The sequence below is a fragment of the Cheilinus undulatus genome, linkage group 12 (genome assembly GCF_018320785.1).
Source record: "Cheilinus undulatus linkage group 12, ASM1832078v1, whole genome shotgun sequence".
In the NCBI taxonomy this organism is placed as follows: domain Eukaryota; kingdom Metazoa; phylum Chordata; class Actinopteri; order Labriformes; family Labridae; genus Cheilinus; species Cheilinus undulatus.
Window position 1 is genome coordinate 30,717,330 of NC_054876.1, and position 11,989 is coordinate 30,729,318.

Consider the following 11,989-nt stretch of genomic DNA (forward strand, 5'->3'; position numbering starts at 1 on the left):
AAATTTTCATGCAAAATTTGCCAAATTGTCTCTTTATTGATGGAGAACATTTCTGCTATCACTGAGTCATCGATCATTTCATTTGTTTAATTTGTTGAATGTTTTCAGAAGTTTTTGATGTGCATGGGCACCCCTCTTCTTGGACATCCTCTCGGCCTTCACAGACTCTTTTGTGCCATTCAAACACACATGCATGTGACATGCCATGTTCCCCATACACCTCAGTTAATGAACTTAAAGATTCAACTGCTGTTTGTTCAATTTTAACAAAAATGTCCAATTAATGTGTTGCTCAACTTTTAGAATAATCATTTCCCACCACCTTAGGAAACCACATGATTTTATCAGGCCTTCCCACAGGATTATCTGGGCCCCTGATAAACCCAGAGATTAGGCCCTCCCCAGTTGTGATTTATTGATATGGATGCATGTGTCTTGGATCAGTAGCGTTGGTGCTAGCATCCCGGCTAACAGTTTCCTCATTCTGGGGCTGAAAAGTGTGTCAAACTGTTATTGGGTTCAGATGTTCAAATTACTACTTTATGCCCCTTTAAGAGTCATTTGATGCTGTCCTTGCCCATATTTACAATATTTTTCAAACTTTTAACTCATGTTTGCACCTTTTGACTAATTTATGCCACTTTTAACCTATTCTGCTACTCTTCAACCCTTTTTCACCACTTAAGATGCAAATTTGTGATGTTTTTGCTCATTTTAACCAATTTTCACAGTTTTTTCTGCATTTTACCATAGCCCAATGTTGCCGCTGTTATCCCATATAAACTCATTTTTGCCACTCTATTATTACTTGCCACCACTTTTCTCGCCACTTTTCTCCAGTCTAAGCTTTTTTTTTGCCTCTTGCAGTTATCAAATTAATTTTTCCTTAAAGATGTTTCAGTTCCTTCGACTTTATTCTCTTGCATCCTGACGCTTGTGCACATCAGCTTAGCACTGAAGTCTGACTTGACTTTCCTAATGGTTTACATTAGTGAGCCCACTCACACTGTGACAGCCCTTGTATTGTATGTTTGTGCGGATCACGGGTGTCCTTCTATCTGAGGTTCTGTGACACTTCCTGTTGTGGAGCACCTGGGTCCAATCGCTCCACACGGTCTATAAAAGCTGGCTTCAGCTTAATTTCACTCTCTCACTTTTGATTTTGCCTTTATTTGTTTATTTTGTTGCACATTTAATCATTTGCCTTTATTGGAATAAAGTTTCACTTTTCCATCCCTACTCCTCTTGTTCATGTCATTTACTGCGAGCCAGGTAGTGGCAAATGGGGGCTCGTCTGGAATTTGAACCCAGGATTTCTATAATGTAATGCTAATGTTAACGTTAGATACATTGATAACATTACCAAAAAAATTTAATTTTGCTCCAAAAACTTCCATAAGTTTGCCTGAATTTTTCCTTTTGATCAGGAGTCAGAACTTTAAGGACAACTTTGGCACACACGATTTGTTCAATCTGTTGAATGTTTTCAGAAATTTTTGATGTGCATGGGCACCCCGCTTCTTGGACATCCTCTCTGCCTTCACAAAATCTTTTGTGCCATTCAAACACACGTGCATCAGACGTGCAGTGTTCCCCATACAGCTCAGTTAATGTTGAAAAAGATTTAGCTGCTGTTTCGTTCAATTTAACCAAAAATCTCCAATTAATGTGTTGCTCAACTTTTAAATTAATAATTTTCCAACACCTTAGCAAAAAATACGTGCACTTCAATCAGTAGCTAGCAGTAAACTTAAGACGTCACTTATTTGAAACTTTTTTGCCATCCCTACTCCTCTTGTTTATGTCATTTACCACAAGCCAGGTTGTGGCAAATGGGGGCTCGTCTGGAATTTGAACCCGGGATTTCTCGGGTAGTGCTAATGTTAACGACATGTTGGTAACATTACCAAAAAAGGTAATTTTGTTTTAAGAAAAGGAGTTTATGTAAGAGAGAGGCTATATTATACAACAGAATAACATTATTTGGGTTAAATACAAAATATGGCAATCACAGATTAACTTTATAATGATTTTGTTGCCCTCAGTGAGAAGAAAAAAATCCCCTTTATCCCCCCTTATGAGTGGCCATGGGTTTTATCCTGGTAAGTGCTGTCTCATTACTTAATAGCCATACCCCATATTTCAGTGTTAGATTGAAGAAACAGATCTTTCACAACTCGGCAACTTCCCATCAATACATATTCTGTATCTTTAACGATAAAGGATAGTAAGACTTATCACTGAAGTAGAAAGTAGTGTGTTTCTCTCTATGCTTTGCTTTGGATGGATCCTGGCTTGTGGATGGAGCACTGACATTCATCTATTTACAAACACTGTCTTCCACAGAAGTCTTTTTAAAGTAATCACAGTCCGCTGGAGTCCACGGGGATAAAATATGAGCTGTTAGTACTCTAAAGTTCAGACCCACAGTGCTCTGGTGGGAGATATGTTGTACCTTCTATTCTGAGTTTCATTGATTAGAAAACACAGGCAAGCTCTGATGTGCTGCTCAGCAGAGCATCCTGCCATGTGTTTACAGTGACATCTACACAATCATAAGAATGTCAGCACTAACTAATTAATGACAACAGGTCTGCATGTGGCATTTGTTTTAAATGGCGCCTGTAAACCCTCACAGGTGAGATTTTGACGGGTTTATTTCTGTGTTTGTGTATCGGAAATGTTCCAGGGAACTGCATATAAATGGTTGTGAAAATGAGAGAGGACTCCCCGTTGGGATCCTCCACTTACAAACTGAGTTAGATCTTAAAATATCAGAATGTTAATCCTAGATTTAAGTAGAAAACAAGAATAATTTTCGAGTCATAAATCTGAGCAAAAACTAACCTTTAGGATGTTGGGCATTGGAACGTCGCTCCTGGAGATTAGTTTCCCTCTTTGGGAAGATATCCTGAGGACACATGAGGACTAATAAAGCACATGTTCTTCAAAAAGAAGAGAAGCGTCTGAACTTGAATTTCGCATCCCTCCAAAATGTGGAACTGCAGTGAGTCTGCATGGAGACCCTGCTTGTTTATGTGCCCGATTCCTCGCTATGTCAGTCCGTCTTTTTCTCGCTTTCCAGCCTAGTCTGCATTCTTCCCTCTCATTTCTGCAGACTTAACAGTCCTCCGAGCGCACATCCAGATTCGTACGGTTTTGATCACGACTTCCATTTGGTCTAAATTGGGAGGCAAACACAGTCCCTGGCGCACACTGCGCTTCAAATCCTGAAGACGAAAATAACCGAGGAGGAAGTTTCCTTGGAGAATTACAGCTGGTTCAAGCAACGCGTCCAGTTTGCCTCCAGGCTTGTTGTTGGGGTTTGTTTTTTTTTTTTTCGCCGATGTTCTCTCCCTCTTCACTTATCCACCTGTTGGGGGTGATTGTGCAAAAAAAAGCGGCGCCTCCAGGAATAAACGCAGAGCAGCCAGATGCCTGGCAGGCGGTCTGCGGCGCGCTGCTGCTGCAGACTGGTCGTGCGCACTTGGAGACGCATTGAACACTCTGGCACTGCAAGAGAGAAAAACCCCAATCCAAACAAGCTTCTCAGTCAGGAAGCTTCCCGTTCAAAGGCATGGAAATCACGCTTTGAATTACATAATTTCAGTTTCCCATTGCGCTTAATTCGCCTCGGATACAGAAACAGCAACCCGGTTGTCTAGTTAAAGTGTGAGCCTCAGGATCAGTTTTTCTGGAAACAAACAAAAACAACACTTAAAACACAACACAAACAAATACGTGAAAGAATGGGGAAAAATATGTTTACTGATGCAGCATAAGACTGGAAACTAAGGCATGCTCCAATAAATATTTTTAAAATCCCTTTTAAATCAACAGGTCTAATATTCTGCAGCTCTTCATTCATCAGCCCAAAATCTGGGATGGTGAATGCTCATAGGGAATAGATAGCAGTGAAGGATGATGTGTGTAAATCCTTTTCCTCTGTAAAGTAGATTTATAGTCTGAAGAAAGCATTTTTGTCTATATTTCACATGGAACACACACACACTGGTTCAGGCGCAGATTGCCACAAGTGGTAATCGTGCATGATGGCTAATTCAGAATACAATTACTTTAAATCATTGGATTAAAATAGCAAAGGATGGCTCACATCACTGGCTCCAAAGCTGAGGTCTGGGCCTCCCACTGAGGGACTTTCAAAGATGTCTGGGGTTCTGTCTGCTCTGACTGTCAAAATCAGATTTGCACATATTAAGTCACATAATCACAAATTAACTGGAAGGTTTGTTCAAAGGTCTGTAGACCAAACTGTGTTCAGTTTCCTCATTCAAACATGTCAGGCTCCTCAATTAGCCTCACCTGACTCAGTTGGTGAATTCTGACATGCAGCAAAGGCATCAGTTTATTTTCTTGTGGGTCTGGGTGGAGGAGTCTACTTTCTGAGAGAAAATACACGCTAAAACTTTAAAAATAAAATCGGATTAAACATAATTTTAAGATTAGGGTCACAAACCTGGCTAGCAAAATCTAATAATAAAATGTTTAATAAAGCCAAGTAAACTGTCTGCTTCCAGGAAAAAAGCCTGTTCACCTTAAAACCATTACAACTAATAGAGCTACGTAGCTAACGAAGCTGAAGCTAGCTTTCAAAGCAGTAAGCTACATATCCATGATATCTTCTAGTTAACTTAGCTTTAGCTGTGTTTGCTTAAGCCTACATTGCCAAAGCTAACTTAGCCATAATTGAGATGTGTAGCTAAAGTAGCTACATAAAGGGTGGAGGAGTCTCTTTTTTTAATAAATAATACACGCTAAACCTTAGAAATAAAATCTGATTAAACATCCATTTAGAGTTAGGGTAAGGGTTAGTGTAAGGGTTAGGATATCAAAAGTTGAAAGTCAAAAACCTGACGGAAAAAATGGATTATAAAACGTTTGATAAGGCTGAATAGACCGTCTGTCTACAGGAAAAAGCTCATCCTCCATGAAAACATTCAAATCCAGCCAGCGTAGCAAACATAGCTTCAGTACGTGTAAGCAACATAGATAACAAAACTACATCGCTAACAGAGCCACATAGCCAATGGAGCTAAAGCTAAAATTACAAAGCAGTTACATAAGCTACATATTTATGTAATCTGCATAGCTAGATTAGCTGTAGCTATATTTTCTTAAGCTCACATTGCTAAATCTAATTTGGCTACAGTTAAAGGAGGCACATAGCTAAAGTAGCTACAGTTGCTAAAGCTAAGCTCTCAAAGCAGCTATGTAAGCTACATAGGTATATTAACTACGTACTTATGTTAGCTTTAGTTATGTTTGCTAAAGCTCACGTTGCTTTAGCTAACTTAGCTGCATTTGTTTATGTTGTAATGTAGCTTTTGTAGCTAGCTTAGCGTAGCTAATGAAGCTAAAGCGAGCCACCATTCATGTAACTCCTTTTAAAAAGGTCTATACATAATTTAATTCTGGATTAGACCCCTGACCTTTTTCTCTGTTGTATTTAAGAAATGTTTCTTAGTCTGTCATGTTTGCAATATAGTTATGTCATGAATGTAAATGCCAGACTTTTTATGTGCACTCTCACCATCTCGCAGTACCAAAAGAGCACTGTGAATTGACACGGCATGTTACAACATGCTGTTGAGCTATGAATGTCTCAAGCCATAAAGCTGGCTAAACTCTGTTATGGTGCTGTCACAGAAATTCACGGTGAAAACATTACTGCCTGGTAGAGGAGGACAGTAAACCGGTGTTAATACCGTTACCGGTAAAATTTCTGCCACAGAATGGAGTTTTGCAAAACCGTCATCATCGGTTTAAATGCTGTTGTGCCGTGATGCATGCGCAAGGCATATCCACTCCCACAGCTGACGGTGCGAGTGATTTGCGACAGGCAGCTCAGGCCGTCCAGTCATTAGCAGGTTTAGCTGTAGTATTCATGTAGCCAGCTAACTAGCCCAACGTCAAGGACTCTTGCTACTGTCACTGGCACAGTTAGCAGGCAAAACCTGTGTTCTTTCCTCTGAGGGTTTGATGGCTGTACTGCGTGCTGCTTTGGCTGGTCCCGGTTTGTGTTGAGCCCGGCAATGCAGCTCTTTATCTTACAACCACTTAAACAACCATTTAAATGTGTGTTTTAACTTATGAGTTTCTTTTCTAAGTCCATGTCAAGTCAAAGATCCAGGCTGCGACATTAAATGAGGTCAGAAAGCAGCTGTAAACTACTGTAAAAATACCAAATAACAGCTGGGGCGTTTATTTGTTTCAATCACTGAGCAGACCAGGCGTTTATTTGGGACCCTGAGGCTATTTGGGACAGGCGATTAATTCCTTTCTCACAAAAAACTTACTTAGCAAAAACTGGAAAAATATGGTAAATTTAATCAAAGTATTTATTTACACCAGTGTGAATATCACCATTACAGTTTTAAGTCAAGATTACAGTAGGCTACCGTAGTTATACTTTTGTCTTCTTCTGCCAACTCAACACTCTCTAATGTCATACTTTTTATTTTTTTCGCTGCACTGGGGCCATGCCGCTGTTATCTCACTTGAGAAAACCAGCAAGGGACGGGGGTGCCCCAGCCAATGAGGGGGCTAGTACTCGCAGCCAGTCAGGCTCAGGTCAGAGGGAGCGTTCCTATTAAGCTGTAGCTTCTGTATCTCAGCTCAGTGAGAAGTTGATTCAATGGCGGAATTACGGCGGTGTTCGGTCCTGTATAGAATTTGTTCATGATGAGAGGAAGTGTTTTCTTGCCTGTGATTCGGCCATTGATTTCAGTGGAAAAGCAGAGCAAAATCACTCCACGAGAGCTTTGCCACTGTCAGTATTCAATTCAGCTGACACTCTCACTCTCTTCTTGTGCTGTGTTCACTTGTCAGTTTTCATCCATTATCTTTACGCTTACAGATATGGATCAAATGTAGTAATATCCCCACCAGTTGTGAGGCAGAATTGAGCAATGCAGTCAACAGTTCAACCCAGCAGTGATGGGAATTATGGATTTTTTTTTTAATGATCCGGGTCATTTGGCTTAGCTGTCCAAGAGGAACTGGCTCACAAATGTAGCTTAAGCTAATGTAGCTACATGGATAATGAACCTTGTTTACATAGTTAAAAGCAAAAGTAGCTACGCAGTTACATAACTAAATTAGCTATATAGCGCCATTATCCATAGCTAAATTAGCTTCAGCAAAAGGAGCTAAAGATCACTTAGCTATTGTAGATATGTACCTTATGTAGCTGCTTTGTAATCTTAGCTTAGCTCCATTTGCTACGTAGCTATGTTATCTACATAGCTGACAGAGTTAAAGGGGGTATAAGCTATGCTAGCTGGAATGTTTTCATGGAGGAAAAGCTTGTATCCTGTAAGCTCACTGTTTAGTCGGCTTTATCAAATGTTTTGTAATCAGGATTTGCAGGTCAGGTTTTTAACTTTTAACTTTTGGTTGCCCTTATCTTAACTTTTACCCTAACACTAAATGGATGTTTAATCAATTCTTTTTTAAAAGTTTAGCGTGTATTTCCATTCTGAAAAAAAAAAATGGCATCTCAGATGACCGTGTGAGTGGCCATCAGAGATGAATGGTCTGCAGCTAGACTGTGTTGAATCATAGGGCTTAGCACAGCAGAGCTGGTTTGGCTTCCAAACAGGAGACATCAGGAATGAACGGACTGCAGCCAGACTGTGTTGCTTTGTTCCGTCTCTCACGCTCCTGTGAGCGCCTCTTGATGTTGTAAATTCTTCTTAATAATGTGAACTGCTGTTGAATGTCACCTGGCACATTTATGGAGTTGTGTCAGACAAATATTCTTTTAGTGTTTCCGGTGTATGTTGATAGAATTTGCATGTAAGCGGCAGGTCCAGTCACACAAAAGTGTCACACACTTTTTGGTGAGATTTCTGGATAAATAAAATCCTGCTTCTGTCAGGATGGACTTACCTGAGCATTTGTTGGTGTGGATTAAACAGAAGAGGATTTATGGGTTTGAATGGCTTAACAAACATTGTTTTGTTTTCTTTTCTAATTTTCCATCAGGAAAGCAGCAGCCTTGTAAGTGCTGTCATACCCTGTCCTAATTCTAATGTTCCATTTTAAACTCACATATTTCAACACATACCATTTTTGTCATTATTCAGAAAAAATAAGGAGCTTTTTTCCTCTCCTCACAGATTTGGCTGTCTCTTCAGGGAACTTCCTTATTAAAAATAATTTAACTTGTCGTGTCCCTAGTGCTGTTAATTTCTTTGATGTAGTCGATGGTGTCAAATTAAATGGCTGCACCCTTGGGATAACAGGATTCTCTGCAACTGGGCCTGATTCCCACATGGAGACTTCTCCTGGGTAGAGCGATTCCCTGTTGTCCCCTGTTTCTTCATCCTTTTTATCTGGCACATTCAGTCATTATGAGCGTATATCATTAATCCAAAGAACCATCCCCTTTAGGGTCAATAACCACATTAGTTAACCCAATCTATTTAGCACACATGCTCACAGACAGGCAAAGCAGAAATGAATCGATTGTGATGGGAATGTAGATTAGACTGAAACAAATGTGTCACATTAGGGGCATATTTTCTCCAACTATCCTGCAGTGAATCAAAGATATGATAATCTATAGTCAATTAAGGTGCATTCATTACTCCCTGCATGCACTCTTCCTCTCTGGATGATGTTAATTCAGGAGAATGTAGTGCACATTTAAATAATCTCCTTTATGCAGCAGAGGAGCATTTGTGTGGTTGACAGGTCAGAAATAAGAAAATATGACTGATTCTAAAAATAGTTCTGGAGGTAATTCTTCTCCCAAAAAAGGGCCGTTGGAGTGGATTGGTTGAAACGGGGTTTAAAAAACAACTGCGGGGGGGGGGGGACAAGATTCAGCTTATCTCACTGATTTATTCACCTTTGAAAACTGCACCATGATAGCATAGATTCTGATGTGATGGTGTATTTCTTGGATGGTTTAAGAAGGGAAAGCACTAAGAGGAATTGCTGGTGTTGCATTGCACTTAACAAAAATAACAGAGCATATTGCAGACTGAAAATAAGGGCTGTTATGAGTGTGTTTGGCTGCTGCAGCACATTTTTTGGGGTTGTTGCTTTCCTTCCCTTAGTGCAGTAACCTTTCACACAAAAGGAGTAGATGTCCTTTTATGAACAACTGGAGAGGGTTGCAAGCTACTTTTAACAGATGTTTCTGTTCCCATCAAGGTAAAAGAAGACTCAAGAGAATGTGCGGCCGGCTGTGTCTGCAGCTACAAACAGACACTCTCTCCGTCTGTGAAATATAGCATGCCCAATATTCAAATATGAACATCCAGTTGGCAGTGACGCCCCCCCTTTAAAGCCGCCTGCCTCTGTATCCCCCCTTTTTTCTTGTTCCTATCTCTCCCTCACACTCTCTCTCACACAGCTGCAGGTTAAAACCGCTTTTGTTGAAAGCTTGACCAAGACTTGGACGGCTCTCTGTTCAGAGGTATTTGTGCGCCTGTTTCCTGAAACTTGCGCTCTAACCCAGAGGTTTTTTTATCTTTAATCTCCATGGAAACACAGTGCTGTCCCCATCCTGTCCTACGCGTCTGAGGATAATCAGTCACCCTTTCATGGAGTTAAACCAAGCCATGTATAGAGCCGCTCTGTGAAAAGGCAATGCCTCTGTCAACATCATGATTACAGGAGTTACAAAAATCCTCTTTTCTTCTTCCTGTATATGTGGGAGTCATTTTGTAACTGTTGCTCTCTGGGTACCCTGAGGTGAGTGCGGCCATCTCAGCTGTTTAAATCCCTGTTACTCCTGTGCTCTGTGAGTGGCTACTGGGTAATTAAAATTGATCCGTCTCTGTCCTCCCTGGAGATGCACTGAGGCTTAGAATACCCCCTGACTCTCCTGCTCACCATTCAAATTTGTCACAGTATAAGCATGAGCAAAATGAGGATGACATGTCTGTACATTTTAAAAGAACCTTGTCAGTGCTTGAAGCTCAATGTATTGTATGTTTTGTTTAGAATCCAATCAGCACTATAATTTTAGAGAGGAGGTAGTATCAGTTATTTTAAACAGACCCACCCACAGAACCCACAGAAATGGCAAGATTAGTAGAGCCTTCCTCAGATGTGATGTATTAACATAAACTGATGCAAGCCATACCATCAGCTCAGATTTATCATCCTGGACGGGCTACAATCAGCTTCTGGAGTCTTCATGGTGCTGTTTTAGTTATTAAAGAGTGGGGCCATTTAGGGAATAAGGAATGATTTTGGTGTCAAAATGTTTGTCTGTCAGTTGGAAAAGTTAGAGAGATCTTCTTTGAGGCATCCCAGGAAGTCACTTTCTTTCTTTTAAGATTTTTTTTATTTTCGTCCTTTAGGAAGACAGTGGATAGAATTGGAATTGGAACAGGAATGAGAGAGTGGGGGAGACTCATGTGGGAAAGGAGCCACAGACCGGACATGAACCTGGGTCGACAGCATACATGGGGCGCAACCAAACCACTAGCCCCGCTCTGGCTTGACACAGTAGCAGCCCCGTGTGCCACTCAAGTTGGACTCAGAAGAATGTTGCAAATTCCCATGGTCACATCATGTCATTAACAGCAAAACACCTGCCTTCGCATCCAGCTGTTTGCTTACCTTGCAAAGCAGTTTAGTGAAACTTCCCGTCTGTCATCAGGCAGATCCATCTTGCAAAGCTCCAATGTACGACTTTGTGCCAGGTCTCAAACTGGACCTGACCAATCAGTGTCATTTTAAGGACAAGGCAGTAACTACATATAGGAGGGGTTTAGTTGTATTTGAAGCTGGGATTGGCTGCTGCCAGTTTTGAACAACATTACTTTATTAATGCAAGAGTGAATGACGGCGCTGAAGGCAGGGATGTTCCCAGGCATCTGTTTCTCCATTTGGCTTGCTTAAATTGCATTTAACTGACAGTCTAAAGAAAAAAAACACTTATTAAACAGTCAAATTCATCACAGGGTCATGTGTTAGTAGATGTGATGTGAGCATGATATACTTTGTGGTGCATGGCTAACATTAGCACCTAGCTCTGCAAGACTTCATTCCTCTTTGCAAATCAATATCATGCTCTAATATGTGGCCTCTTTTCACTTTGGTTGAGTAGTTATACGTGAGTTCAACCCTCGACAGCCTACATACTTCATTTCCATTTACTACTTAAAGAACTGTCATACTGTGCTGTTCCTGCTACATGCTAACTGCTAAGCTTCTTCGTACTTACATGTGGTGAAGTGCCGAGGGAAAGCTCAGACAGGAAGGCAGCGGCCATTAACTGAAGCTACAGCGGCCTCTAGTGGTGCTAGGTTCATAACAGTCTTAAAGAGCACTATAGACTGGGATTTTAAGCCCTTGTTTATAAAAAGTGATAGGTAAATTGTTTAACGGACTCATAAACCTTGCGCTGGCTGGTTTAATAAACTAATCTAACCGTTTAAACGTGCACATCCCTAACTGAACGCTTGTTTTCACACTTCTGCTGACTGGCCTCATCATGAGTTTTATCCACAACAGGGTTCCACCGTTGGAAACCTATGACAGTGATTTAATGCTGAGCTCAGGCTACTACCAGAGCTGCACATGTCTATCTGTGGTTTAGCTTGGTGTGTTATCATTCCTATAGAAGTCCGCAGACCCACACAGCTTATCAGAGGATCAGTGCACGGAGGCAGAAGGTGACAAAATGCAGAAAGCTGCTAAATTAGTGCCTGACACAGAGGGGTTTTTTGGGGGAGAAATGAAGTGCTTTGTATGTTTTTGACACAGCGGACAGGCTAGCCAACATATTTTCTTGGCCCATTTTTACCTAAAACTGGTTAAACTACGTGGATAAAATGTTCCCATCTATAGCCACTATGCCGCAGAGCTCTCTGAACTTGTAATAACCACAGGATCAACCTTCACGGAAATCACTGGAGGCTAATGCCACGACTATAGCCAAGCACCTCATATGACCCAACTTCAAAAATCTCGATATATTCCTTTAATGTTTCCAAACAGTCTA

The 11,989-nt window shown here is 40.9% G+C and overlaps 1 protein-coding gene across 1 annotated transcript in view; it reads right to left on the reverse strand.

Annotated features, from left to right (window-relative positions):
• The window catches only part of LOC121518830 (short transient receptor potential channel 4-like), a 46,959-nt gene extending 43,306 nt beyond the window's left edge, over positions 1–3,653 (reverse strand). The window contains exon 1 of the mRNA XM_041801470.1: positions 2,848–3,653. The gene's annotated coding sequence lies outside the window, so the exon portion shown is untranslated. The remainder of the gene's footprint in view (positions 1–2,847) is intronic.
• Between the last annotated feature and the right edge of the window lie 8,336 nt (positions 3,654–11,989).